General features: G+C 44.4%; 1 protein-coding gene and 2 non-coding genes across 3 annotated transcripts in view; 2 read left to right on the top strand and 1 right to left on the bottom strand.

The window, feature by feature from the left end:
• The window catches only part of LOC127345876 (uncharacterized), a 214,831-nt gene that overhangs the window by 51,188 nt on the left and 149,377 nt on the right, over window positions 1-14,266 (bottom strand). The gene's annotated exons all lie outside the window — the stretch shown is intronic.
• Window positions 1,506-1,625, top strand: LOC127346404 (small nucleolar RNA SNORD14). Its single transcript, XR_007879566.1, has one exon. It is a non-coding gene; the product is annotated as a small nucleolar RNA SNORD14 (small nucleolar RNA).
• LOC127346300 (small nucleolar RNA snoR31/Z110/Z27) lies at window positions 2,027-2,121 on the top strand. The gene has a single exon (XR_007879464.1). It is a non-coding gene; the product is annotated as a small nucleolar RNA snoR31/Z110/Z27 (small nucleolar RNA).

The following is a 14,266-nucleotide window of genomic DNA, read 5'->3' as shown; positions in this document are numbered from 1 at the left end:
TGCATAATTACACGCACTGGTGTATATGACACATAATACCCTGAGTAAACTGAGATAGCTGACCACAACTTCTACGATACTTAATTTAGGAGTGGTCGAATGAATTGCTGTACAAAGAGGTACCATGAAGAAAACATTTTCCTGCTGTTATTGTAGCTTTTACCTCAAGAGTTGAGATTACTTAATGTACTAATGCCTTTGCTATTCACATGCACGTTGAATTGTTCATGTGTCCTGAATGCCACTGGAACCCTTTTCTATTTTCTGATAGCCTGGACACTTATTTTTATTTTTTGTAGTACTGATGTTCTTGTAATATTTGGATCATTTAAATGATTGCCGGTTCCTTTTTTTGTAGTACGGATCGTTTGAATGATCGTTGTTTAGAAATATATGCCAGCATACTTTGCAATGATAGGATGCATAGCAGCTAGTATGTAAAGCAAGCACACTCGTGAATTAAAGAAGCTACATTCTCTAGTTAACTGAACCAATTTCTTTCCACTTATTAACCTTTTTGCACATGTCTGTGTACATTAGCAATATGTAAATATGCTAAATACAATCTTCATTTTAAATTGGTGTTATGTAGGAGCAGTTTACACTTTAAACTTTGACTAATTTGTAGTCAAAATACCAAGACCGTGGTTGCTAACAATCAATTATTTAGGTACAAAATTCGGAAGTACAAGGATTGCTAGAACAAGGTAGTCACCTACACGACTCCACAATCTCTAAAGTTAATTTTAAGCTAGACGCAAGGTTCACTGCGTAGATTGAGACTTTACTCGTGTTTTTCATTGACCTATCTGCTGGGACGACCTGAGCTTGGGTAAGTAGTGTTGCTGATTCTACACTCTATCCAGCTGTCACTGGATTTTAGGTTTTGACTTATGAACAAACAACTTGTTTAACTGTAAAGCTGTCATAGGCTACTGCGTTCAAAATAAACAGGCCCCCTCTTATAGAAGCATTGAGGACATTGCTGGCACAATCGAACCAAATAACTTATTGCGACCACTGAATAACTATGGATCCTTTTGCACCATAGAGTTATATAAAACAGAGTTGAGCCCATTAATAGCTGCATGTTGGAATTAAGATCAGATTTTTATGTGAAGATAATTTATGCGGCTTTTCCGAGGTTAGTGTGAGACACCGGCCATTTTACATAATCTACTGCTATTTGTTAAATGTGTTCTTTTTATTAGCCATAAAGTTGCTTCTGTCACCTGCAAATGTTCTCCCTTTGACCACAACCTTGTGGCTTTGTCTGTGTTGCAGTATCGTTTCATCACTTTGCATCTTTTGTTGGGGAATTCTCTATGACTTTGCTTCTTTTTTATTGGTACTATGTACATTATTCTAACTTTGGCCTCATAGTCCTTCTCTGGTAGCTACAAGCATTGCCATAGGTTCTATGATTGGGCCTAGATTTAGTTTTCACATGTTGATATGAACCTGGAACCTAGAACCACACATGGTCCATAGTTTGGCTCTTGCATTGTAAATAATGATGAAATCAAGGCTTGTTTCTCAAAACATTGCAGTTGCCGCGTAAGAGCTTCTGCGCTGCCTAGCCTGAGAGCTAAGGAAACTAGATCATTCCTTGGATGTCTGATGCAATTCTAGACATATATATTTGTCTCTTTTTCTATTTGGCTTTATTTACTTCAGTGGATGGCAATGCATGCCCAGTGGTGATAAAATTATGGCTCCTTTCTCAAAACATTTGCAGTTGCAACCTATGAGCTTTCACTCAGCCAGGATTGAGAACTAACGTTGTTAGATCCAGAAACAAGCCCCCTCTTATAGAAGCATCGAGGACATCTTTGTCAGAATCGAACCAAATAACTTATTGAGGCCATTGAGTAAATATGGATCCTTTTGCTATCTGGCTTACTGTAGTTGTGCCTTATCTTGCCCTTTTTTCGTTTTCTTATGTGTTTGCATCCATGTAGGATGTTTACCCATCTTTGCATCTGCACACATCATTTTCATTAATTTGATTTCATGGTTTTTTGCCGGTATCAAGCAATGAAACCTTGAAACAATCTTAGGACACCTTTTGACAGTGTTCTTATCTTGGGAATGAGAAGTCATTTATTTTCCGATGATTCTAAATGTGTCTACATTGTGCCCATTGTATACATGTGTTGGTCTGTTGACAAATTTTTGGTTTTATGCTATCTATGGGTTTAGGATTCTGCTTGTCATTTGATTGATGGTTTTTTTATACCATAGAGTTATATATAGCAGAATTGAGCCCATTAATAGCTTCATAACTGCCTGTTGAAAATTATTGTCAGATTTGGATGTTAAGATAGTGTATGCGGCTTTGTGAGGTTAGTGTGAGACACTGTTTTACGTAATCTACTGTGATTTCTTAAATGTGTTCTTTTTATTAGCCATAAAGTTGCTTATGTCACCTGCAAATGTTCTTCCTTTGACCACAACCTTGTGGCTTTGTCTGTGTTGCAGTATCAGTTCATTTGTTTAATTTGGTGTGTGCCACTTTGCATCTTTCTTTGAGGAATTATCTATGAATTTGCTTGCTTTTGTTGGTAATCTGTACATTATTCTAACTTTGGCCTGATAGTCCTATGGGTTTTCTTTGAGGAATTATCTATAACTTTGGCCTGATTTCCATAGGTTTTATTATTGGGCATAGATATTAGTTTTCTCATATTTATAGGAACCTGGAACCACACATGATCCATAGAGCCGATTACCGATTAAATTTCCTCTTGTTCACGCATAGCTAATTTAGTTAAAGTTGATTTGCTGCTGGGGAAAGATGGTGATGATGATAGATTTAAAGCTTGTTTCTCAAAACATTCGCCTTGCCAGGCTTGAGTACTAATGCTGCTAATTCCTTCCTTGGATGTCCGAGCCTTTTATTTTCCATTGTTCATATTGTTTCTTTTAAATAAAACTAGTGTTATGTTGATATGTCACTGCACCTTGTTACATAGTTCATTAAATCTTTCCTGGGCCAAGATAGTGTTTTTGTTTCCAGGATTTATTTGTGGTAATTGCAGGTGCGATTCTTAGTGAGAAAAATATGGAAATTGTTGTTGATGGGTGAATTCGTTTTTTAGTGAAATGATCATTTTTTTAGCCTAGAGCATCTCAGATAGAGTGAAGACCCTGTTTTCCATATACTGAGCTAGACATAGATGGCACTAATTTATTTCATCTTCACCTCGGCATCTACCCAAATTGAACTAGGTAGTGCTCATCATCTCATGATGTATGTACCTACTTATGTACTTTGAGTAGCTAGTGTTTTTTCATGCATACGTACATATGTGAACCAGGGTGAACTTTCTTAACTTTTAATGTTGTTGCTATTGCTTGTTGTGCACCCATTAATAAAGTACGGACACACTTGTGGTTTAGGCATTAACTCCTCTCATTTGATGTTTGCAGCTAGTGTTCTCATCATGAGCCACTCTCTACGGTTGGCATAAGGAAGTGCCCTGCAACCCTTACAGATAAACTATGGTTCTACCAGCCAGCCACGTTGATTAGAAAGATCACTGCTGGGCTATGGCTACGGGGTCAGTGACTCCTTCCCCTCCCTATTGCAAACTCGTCACAGTGGCAACACATTGACATGATGTCCCATCATCCACCTCGTAAGACAATTTGTTTCTGTAATTAATGGCTTCCTGAGTCACGATCCATATACACATCTCGTTCTTTGTGAATTGAGATGGTGAACAACATGCATGGCCAAGTCTAGAGAGGTGGTCTCCTTTCATAAACTTGTTTGTTGCCTTTCTTTTTTGCATCTCCTAGCATCCTGATGGCCCTTTTGCTCTCATTTAGTGTCCATTCTGGCTGCTACAGAGTATGTAGTTAATTAGGATGGTAATGGGATAGTCCATTGTAGTTAACTATGACGATGTTGCTGATATGTAACTCCTGCTAGTTCTTTCTGGTTGATCTTTGTTGGTTCTGGCCTTGCATTTCTCTTCCACCCGTGTTTCCAGATGCACGTGACAATGTTTGGTTGGATGAGTGTAGTAGATTAGTTTCAGTCTGGGGTCATCATATATTAATGTGAATCTAGGCAGTGGAATATCCATGTTACAAAGTTTCATTTTTTGCAGTACTGGACTTCCTCGCGTTGTTTATAGTTGAGGTCTGGGCGATGTCTTTCTTCCACCAAGGTAATTTGTCTTTCTTCCACCAAGGTAATTTGCTTCCCAATCTAGTAGGCCACCATTTCAAAGGAATTAGTGTTGTGCTTTTAAAATACCTCGACATATGTCCATGCTTGTCATGGCACCATCAATTAAGTTTTGCACCAAGAACTGAAGATACATTTGCACTTGTTTTTCATGAACACATGCATGATAGTACACAGAATGTTAGCCACTTGACTACAAACATCTGAACATTACCACTTGTAAATATGTTTTATACATCTGTTGTGGTTGTTTCGAGTTCTGCGGATCAAACCGTAGATGATGTGGCAAGAATGCATATTAAAGAATTTCTATGGCTGGTTTCGGTAGAACTTAGCTGCCAAACACTCTGCAACGGTGTTCTCTCCCTTTTCATGGCCTCTTATGTTTTATGTTTTGGAATTAAATTTTGTTGTTGATTTAGTGATCTGTTAAAATGGACAAGAGAAGAGAATTGAATCTTTTTCTGGTTTACCGCTATCATAAGTCTGCTCCGCTTGGTGGAGCAGGTCCTCTTCTTCAAAGAACTCCAGCCGCGTTACATTCATCTTCTGGTATGTGACAATCTTCAAGGAGGAACAGTGCACGTGGCTTGAGATGAGGCGGAAGGAACATGTGTTTACTGCTGCCATTGTGGCCTCCCCCCACCCTCACGCTCTCTGGATCTGCAAGGAGAGTTGCTACTCATGACGACGACAAGGAGTTTCTGTCCTGGCTTTTTGTGTTGTTTCAAAATGCTTCCAAGATTGATGATAGGTACCATTGCAATGGCGCACTAGGAATTATTGTAATCCTTTAAATTAATGCAATAGTGTTGTAGCTATTGTTTCCTCTGTGATCTGAGCTAAATCCTATGTTTGAAATGTCAGATTTGGTCTTGATATTTTTGTTGTGTGATCTGGTCTAGAAAATAGCAGATTGCATGCCGAAATTTTCTGAAACTGAAGAGTGTTTGACCAGGAAAAACTGAAGCAAAGCAGGAACGATCAAGATATTGATGTAGGAGTAGCAGATGTGCACGTTCGAGCCAGTAGCTAGATGTGAGTTGATCGATCATGCACGTTTGAGCCAGCAGCTAGGTTATTACTTGCTATTTGCTCCTGTATAAGATTCATTGATTGATGGAATGTGTTTTGCTGATCCCAGTAGATAACTATTGGATTATGAAGTGTACAAAAAATCTGAATAGTGGCAGGGAATGATTTCAGGAGGGATGGGGAAAGGGAGTTAACATATCAAATTCCCAAGCTTTTTGTTTGTCCCAGGCACCCTTGCATAGTGCTGGTGGTAGTGGGAATTGGCGTTGAAAATTCGTAAAAAAAACGATCTGGTTGTCGCCCACGCCCATATGCCCATTTGTAAACCCACAATCCAAGGGCTTGTAAAACAACTTCCCGTCAAAATTTCCCTCGTAATTCTTATGGTTTACCAAACAAGCGAATCGGAACAATAATCATCTTCCCAACATAGTCTCGTACTCCCTCCGTCTACAAAACAATGTCTACATCTTATTTAAATTTACATATATGCACACACTTGAACACGTGCATATTTTTGACAAAATTGAGGCGTCTTTTTATGGACGGGGGAGTAATAAATTCCCTGCTCCAAATCCCGTTCTATTTCCCACGTCCCTATGGTCATGTGTAAACCCACGATCCAAGCTTGGGAAAACAACTTCCCGGTAAAATGTCAATCCTTACGGTGTACTACTAGCAAACAATGCAATGGGAACAATAATCACCTTCCCAACCTAATGTCATATGTAATAAATTCCCTACTGTAAATCCTGTTCCATTCTCCTTATTTTAGCAAACACGTCTAGGAAGGAGACGAGCATAATCTGCAACAGGAGCGTGAATAGTGGAAGGAGTGGATCTAGCCAGGTCGTCTCCTTCCTAGGTCCAGCTTAGACAAACAAACAAGTAAAGGAAACACACGCCGAGAAGGCCCGTAATTAACCTGGTTGACTAGCTAGGACCCCATAGTTAAACCATAATAATGCAGATCCCGTAATTACGGAGCGTTTTTGCCGTACCGCATGCCATGTCGTCGATCCGTGGGATGTTTTCATCTAGACGGTCCATCGTCCCAGATGAGATGATTTCCCTGTCAATCACTTATCCCTCAACGAGAGTAGTTTAAGCGAGATTGTGCCGATGCAAACGAAAATAATGGCGGCAAAGACTTGCCTGCTCTAGTAGTCTATAAATATGAGGAGGGGTGGAGCCAACGCGTGCGTCGCGTGTGACTTAGACTTTGACTCTTTACTCGTCGAGTCGAGGAGAGGAGAGGAGAGGGTACACTCCGTCGTCGGCTCGATCTTCTTGGGCAGCCGAGTTCATCGTCGATCTGTTTCCGTCCGTGAAGAGGAGGGATCCAGTAGGTAATCCACCAATCTCAGATATTCCATGTTACCTTTTGTTTGTTCATTTCTCCCATCGATCTTTGGATGCTCTTGTTTGCAGATCTTTTTTCCGTATTAGTCGGTCGTTGTTTGAGTAGTAGCAGTCGATCAGTCCAGAAAATTAACTACTCCAATATAAGAGAGATACCAAGGACTGTTTTTCAGCCGGTAAGTAATTCAAGTCGACACCTTGTTTATTTTCGTCAGCGGTGCTGATTAGTTGTTGGCGTGCGAGAAAAGATGCTCTTTTTTTTTATTTTGGATTGGATGGCTCCGTTCCGTTGGTCGTGTGAGATCAAAAGAAGGAGAAAAAGAAGCGGGACATTTTAATCCATCGATCCGCGCGTGCATGCATGCTTTTAATTAATTAGCGCTAGTTTGGTTTGGATCCGTACGTCACCTGCAAGCAAACATACACACGCGCGTCCGTCGTGAATTGCCACCGAACCCGCCCCCCGGATCCAGCCTGGCGACCGAGAGGGGGGCGGTGTGTTTGCTCCGAGTCAAGCGACCGGTCATGAAAGCGATCGCTACAGCACTCGCAGTGTGAAGCAGTCCGCGAGAACGGTGACGTCGATCGATGGAGTTCATCGCCGACCACCCGTTCGCGTTCTACATATTGGAGGAGGTCTCTGGAGCCGTGGTCTTCGCCGGTCATGTCCTTGACCCTTCTACTAGCTCACACTAGTTAATTAGCGTTATGCCTCACGGTCGAATCTTGTGTTCTCCTACATTCGAAAGGAAATAAGCTTTGAACTTCTCAGAGTTATATTATTGCTGCAAACATAGATGCTTATATGTAATTCTGTTTTGCGTTCATATTGTTTCTCTGCAAACATCAAACTGTTCTTTATTATATCTTGCGTTGCTTTGCGTTGGTTGTAATTGTCAAGTGGCCTGGCAGCATAATTCAGGCGCACAAGCTGAGCCCAAACACCACAATATAGTAGATGAATAAGCGGGCTTCGTGAGGCCTCCTGCATAACTGTCTAGCATAGCATGATCCATGCCACAGATATGCTTGCATTTTCATCTACTCCCTGCGTTCCATGAAACTTGTCTAAAATTTATCAAAATTTGAATATATATCGAGATGCTATTTAGTATGTAGATACATTCGAATTTAGACAAATCTTAGATAACTTTCGTGAGACACGAGGAGTATTGTCTGTTTTCAATGTTTCTTCTTAATTATGATAGTAGATCTAAAACCGTACCCCCTCCCCCCCGCCCGTACTTCCTCCTCACCCCTCTTCCTCTCCCTACCGCCGCGCGCCGCCGCCTTCCATGGTGAGCGTCGTCGTCGCCGTCGCCGTCGCCGCCTCCTTCCTCCGCGAGGGCCGTATGCCGCCACGCTCCACCCATCCCCGCCACCAGCAGCACAAGCCGCTGCGGCGTGGAGGAGGAGGGGCGGCCGCCGCATGGAGGAGGAGGGGCCGGCTCCGCGTCAAGGAGGAGGAGCCGCCGCGTCTTCCTCCTCCTCCACCCCTGCCATCATCGTCAACCTCCTCCTCCACCCCTACCTGGCCCCTCCCTCTTCCTCTACCCGGCCCCTCCTCCAACAGCATCTAAAACCATGACACTTATCATGAACCGGAGGGAGTAGATAACTAGTCAGTGCTTAAATTGTAATTATGGCATATCGTCAAAAATTGTAACCATGGTATAAATTTATTATCTCATAACTTGAGTTCCAAAAATAAAAACTAATCCATTAATAAATTTATTATCTCATAACTTGAGTTCCAAATATTGCAATCACATTCTTCTCCTATATAACAAAGCCTAACGCCATCGGGCCAATCCATGTCGCAGTACTAGCTAGGCCGTGTGCTATTGCAAGAAGTATAACTTGGGGTCATCGGTGGCGGAGCGCCAGCTTTGGCAGACGGCACGGAAGTCCATATAGTAGTCGAGATCACTGGTGGCCAGGAAGCATTCGGCTATGCAGTTGATGAGGTCGGCCGGGAGGGAGGACCAATCTGCAAATTCCATGGTGGCATGGGTGGTTGGAAGGATTGGATTTGGAGGACTGAGATCACTTGGATTTCCCATTCTTTCGTTTAACAGCCTATATCATGAGAGTTAAGAGTGAGTTAGAACATCGACGGGCGCGGCCGCGGCCGGCATTTCTGATCTGCTCCATGTAAAAATGACGACTTTGTAAAGCATAGAGGACGGATGTACTCACAGAGGGCAAGGCGGAGACGTAGCGGCAGGTGAGGAATACGGGGAGCGTGGGCGCAGTGGTGCCGACGCCGCAGCCGAGGACGTGGTGCTGGTGCCGGATATCCCATAATACGCACAGAATCGAGGCGAACTGGGAGGAGAGGGCAGGGGATTCGACGAGGGTTTATAGGGTTCAAGGAAGAGATGAGAGGAATTGATTTGGGAACGATGGCGATGGGACCCACCGCCAGCCATAGGGAAAGCATGGTATAATTTCGGCTACTACATTACTCACGCCTAAAATTCCTCTACATTAGAATCAAGAAGATTTATGTCAATCCCACTATAATTTTCGGATGGTATAAACTACAAATAGTAAATACTAGAAAAGACACAAGATACAAATGTTCTTTGCTATGGATTCCTACGGAACTCTTGTCTACAACAATATTACGCTAAGTTAAGATTAGAGCATCTCCATCGGCCGCTCCTAGATAGGCGTCGGTGTGGGTGCCGACACCGCCGTCTGAGGGTCTCCGTCAGAGCATCCTCTATTTGGGATGCTGCTCCCACACCGGCGTCCTCCATACGTCAACCCGATTGAATTTGAAACTTGGAATGACATTTAAAACCAAAATTCATACAAAAGTTACTCCAATTTAAACCTAAATAAAACTTAAACTTAACCCTAATATACAAGCCGTCGGTTGGAGCGCGACGGGCCTACCTCGTCGGTGTTCTACCCTTTGCCGCTCGCATCCGTGCCCACCTCTCGGCCCTTGCTCCGCGCATCTGGCGGTGGAGCATGGCGGCCGGCGTCGCAGGAGCTTTCCGGCGGCCCTGTCCCCGTGCTGCCAGCCTTTGCCGAGAAGCCTCGTTATCGGCGCGCCTCGCTTGCTCGCTGGCAAACGACTCGGCGTGGCGATGAGCATTCAGCTCGATGAGCTTCTGTCGCTCCGCCTCCATGAGGAGGCGTCCCACCTCCTCCGTGGCCGCTCGCTGGCGTGAGATCTCGAGGGCATGCTCGAGGTTCGCATCGTTGACGAGCTCCCGCTCCTCCTCGTTCAACATCCGTAAGCGCTGCACGTTCAATGACGCTAGGATCGTTGCCTGCTCCGGGTCGGCGGGGGCCTGCGGTTGCTCGCCCACCGCGCCGCCTCCTCCGCTGCCTTAGCTTCGCTTCGCGACGTAGGCCTCTTGCCACACGGCGAACCGTGGGTCAACTGCGTCGTCGGAACTGTAGTCGGCGTTGGGCTACGGCTCTGGCTATGGCTGCGGTGGTGGTGGTGGTGGAGGCGCACGCACCGCGCAACCGTTGAGGCCAAGCATGGAGTACGTCGTTTTAAGAAGACAAGGCATTTTTTGAGGTGGAGAGGAGAGACTGGCGCGGCGACGGTGGTGGAGACAAGAGAGGACAGTGCGGCTACGGTGGTGGAGATGAGAGGATAGCACCGCGGCGGTAGATGGCGTACGTAAATAGGGGTGCCAACTACCTGCATTTACGGCGGCGTAGGCGAGTGGACGCCGCGTGGCCATTCTCCGTCTCGTCACCGCCTCGGTTCCACGCGGGAGACCATTAAATGCCGATGACCAACCTTCCCGCGTCACTTCCGATGCGAACCGTCGCGTGCTCTCGCTGACAAGGTGCCCCCACCCGTGAAAACCATTGTGCCGCAAGGCGCCGGCGCGCCCGATTCGCGCCCTCACGAAAGTGTCTTCACGGGGTTGCCGGCGCTTCTATTGGGCTCGAAAAACCGCCGGCGCTATTTGGGGCGCACCCCCATTTTCGATATCGGCCCCCAAAATGCTATCAGGGCCGCTATCGGGGCCGCCGGTGGAGATGCTCTTACAAATATTGTAGATTTAGAAGCAAAGGGGAGTACAAAACTCATGAAGTGCTACTTTTTGGGTGGTTTAAGAAAATAAGGTTTGGATTTTTCGAGATACTAGGAAAGAGAGAGAGAGAGAGTATTGAAGCAACTTTTATCGAACCTTTCAAATAAAAACAAGAATGAGATAGATTTTCATTGGAATAAGAGTCAAATAAATGCAAAATCAAAGAAAGGGAGCCTAGCTCACTTGGTTAGGGAAGTAAGCCAGATATAAACTCCTAGGGATGCAAATTTGAGTTATTATTATTAAAAAAAATCTATGCAGAGGTTTTCCCTACCGCATTTCTTTCAAAACAAAAGGTAAATGCACTATCCAATGGTCCTTATATAAACAATTCCTAAGGATTCATAAAATCATTAAAATTCTTACAAAACACTTATATTTAAGAGAATCCGTAATAATTATTTAATTGTGCATGCATTCGTATATTTAAGATATTGAGATACATTGATGCCTTAATTCCTTTATATTAACATGAGATGCTCTCCATGTATATACCGAGCTCTCGACAACTTCGTCGTGCGATCACACACCTTTAAAAATGTGATGAAGTGAAGAGAAGAATTCCCTCCAGAGATACCGAGGAGGGGAGGAGGCACGACAAGCGGGTTTTCTTTTTGTTGAGAAAAGCTGCCCTACGTAACATGTTGTCCAACTATCAAAAAGCTTCCAAACTCAACTAAACCGATAAATATTTTATGAAGTGAGAGGATATGGTCACCCTATGTTATAAAAACTAACATTGGTCTTGGAAATATTGGCCAAACTATGTTATGCAGAGAGAGAAATCGAATTTAGCAAATTCAGGAGAAAAAAAGATCAGGTTGAGGTAAAACTTTAAGGGATGTTGATATTCGGGGTTCATTGGTTGTCACGTGGTGAACTTCGACCAAGTCCCTTGAAGGTTGGCGGACATGTACCATTCGTTTTTGATTTTATGTTTTGTAACTTCGCACATTGTATATCTTTCGAAACATCCCGTCTCTAATTTCATATTTTCCTAAGAAATTACAAGTTTATAAAACATTTAGAAATTCCACAATAAAAAATTAGAATTTTAGAACTTCAAGAATTATGAACTTATAGAAATCTTAAACTTCTAAAAAAATTAAACATTCTAAAATTCCAGACTTACAAAATTTCAAACTTTTCAAAACTCAAACTTCTATGTCAAATTCCAAACTTCTCAAAATTTCAAACTTTTTAAAACTCAAACTTAAAAGAACGCAACAAAAGTACAGATGTGGATAGACCTTCTTAAGTGTTTACATGAATAAGAAATGAAATATCAAAAAGCTTATATGCGCAATAGTATAAAAGGGACATCCTGCTAAAATGTTTATTTTACTTGATCCTACTCTAAGACCCTGCAGATCGACGGCCGGTCATCAAAGCCGCATTGTACATGCTCAAAGACTCGTTAGTCTCAGTGTAGGCAAACGTCCGGTAGATAGACTGCACCAGAGACGTCACTGAGTCGCCTTTGTCCTTGCGTTCGATTTGCACCACGCCACCGCCACCCTGCAACCTCGCCGCTCCGCTCATCTTGTGCCGATACAGGACAGATGTTTCGCCGGAGCGTCCGTGCGTCAGGACGTAGTCGCCGTGAGCGAAGTGCGGCACGGCGAGCTCTTGCTTCCGAAGCTTATACGCCTCCAGGACGTACCGGCGGCTCCAGCTCTCGATCGCCCTCCAGCACCCACACCGTCAGCGAGTCGCCGCCGGTGACGGCCACGCCCAGCCTCGCGTGCACCTTGGTCAGGCGGCATGCGCTCGGCCTAGCCTGTATCGGCAGAGGGGCGGTGCGGGTGACACGCTCCTCTTCCAGGTCGAACGCCATGACCCTCGCGGTGAACTCCGTCATCCAGTACACCATGCCGTCCACGTCCACGAGGCTAGAGCGGCCGAGGCTGCACCTCGCGTCGGGGCCGGCTTGCACGTCCCGCCACGACGCGTCCCCCAGCGTGAAAACATGCACTACGCCTTCTCTCTGCTCGGCCTTGGCCTGGTGGGCTGGGGCGATGTATTTTCACTGACGGTGGGACCAGCAGGGGAAGAAACGTTCCGAAGAGACGTACAGGGGATGGTCACGTTGTTCCGCCAAGCCGGCCGGCCGGAGGGCGATTCGGTCGCATCGCGGGGCAAATGCGTTGTTCCGCTCGCTGCAAATGCTGCTGCGTTGGGATCCATCCATCGTTCGCCAGGTTTTGCGGGTTTGCGCGGCCAGGCGGGGCAAAGTGGACTTTCTCGGTCGTTCCGTACTTTCTTTTTTTTCCTTTGCAACGCGAGCCAGCGTCCATCCCAGTTCGTGGGCCTGCTTCCATTTGCTGGACCTCGCCATTTATTCAGATGATGTCCGCTTCGCTAATTGCAGATTTCCAGTCCAGCTTGCCGGCCGCTCACGTACACATGCATAGGCTAGGACTAGGATGATGATATTTGTAGAATCATATTCAATGTTCACCGCCTCAGTTTCCACGCGGGAGACCATTAAATGCCGATGACCAACCTTCCCGCGTCACTTCCGATGCGAACCGTCGCGTGCTCTCGCCGACAAGGTGCCCCCACCCGTGAAAACCATTGTGCCGCAAGGCGCCGGCGCGCCCGATTCGCGCCCTCACGAAAGTGTCTTCACGGGGTTGCCGGCGCTTCTATTGGGCTCGAAAAACCGCCGGCGCTATTTGGGGCGCACCCCCATTTTCGATATCGGCCCCCAAAATGCTATCAGGGCCGCTATCGGGGCCGCCGGTGGAGATGCTCTTACAAATATTGTAGATTTAGAAGCAAAGGGGAGTACAAAACTCATGAAGTGCTACTTTTTGGGTGGTTTAAGAAAATAAGGTTTGGATTTTTCGAGATACTAGGAAAGAGAGAGAGAGAGAGAGTATTGAAGCAACTTTTATCGAACCTTTCAAATAAAAACAAGAATGAGATAGATTTTCATTGGAATAAGAGTCAAGTAAATGCAAAATCAAAGAAAGGGAGCCTAGCTCACTTGGTTAGGGAAGTAAGCCAGATATAAACTCCTAGGGATGCAAATTTGAGTTATTATTATTTAAAAAAATCTATGCAGAGGTTTTCCCTACCGCATTTCTTTCAAAACAAAAGGTAAATGCACTATCCAATGGTCCTTATATAAACAATTCCTAAGGATTCATAAAATCATTAAAATTCTTACAAAACACTTATATTTAAGAGAATCCGTAATAATTATTTAATTGTGCATGCATTCGTATATTTAAGATATTGAGATACATTGATGCCTTAATTCCTTTATATTAACATGAGATGCTCTCCATGTATATACCGAGCTCTCGACAACTTCGTCGTGCGATCACACACCTTTAAAAATGTGATGAAGTGAAGAGAAGAATTCCCTCCAGAGATACCGAGGAGGGGAGGAGGCACGACAAGCGGGTTTTCTTTTTGTTGAGAAAAGCTGCCCTACAGAACATGTTGTCCAACTATCAAAAAGCTTCCAAACTCAACTAAGCCGATAAATATTTTATGAAGTGAGAGGATATGGTCACCCTATGTTATAAAAACTAACATTGGTCTTGGAAATATTGGCCAAACTATGTTACGCAGAGAGAGAAATCGA

Source organism: Lolium perenne, chromosome 3 (assembly GCF_019359855.2).
Source record: "Lolium perenne isolate Kyuss_39 chromosome 3, Kyuss_2.0, whole genome shotgun sequence".
Classification (NCBI taxonomy): Eukaryota; Viridiplantae; Streptophyta; class Magnoliopsida; order Poales; family Poaceae; genus Lolium; species Lolium perenne.
Note: the sequence above shows the minus strand (reverse complement) of the source record. Positions and strands in the feature narration are given on the sequence as shown.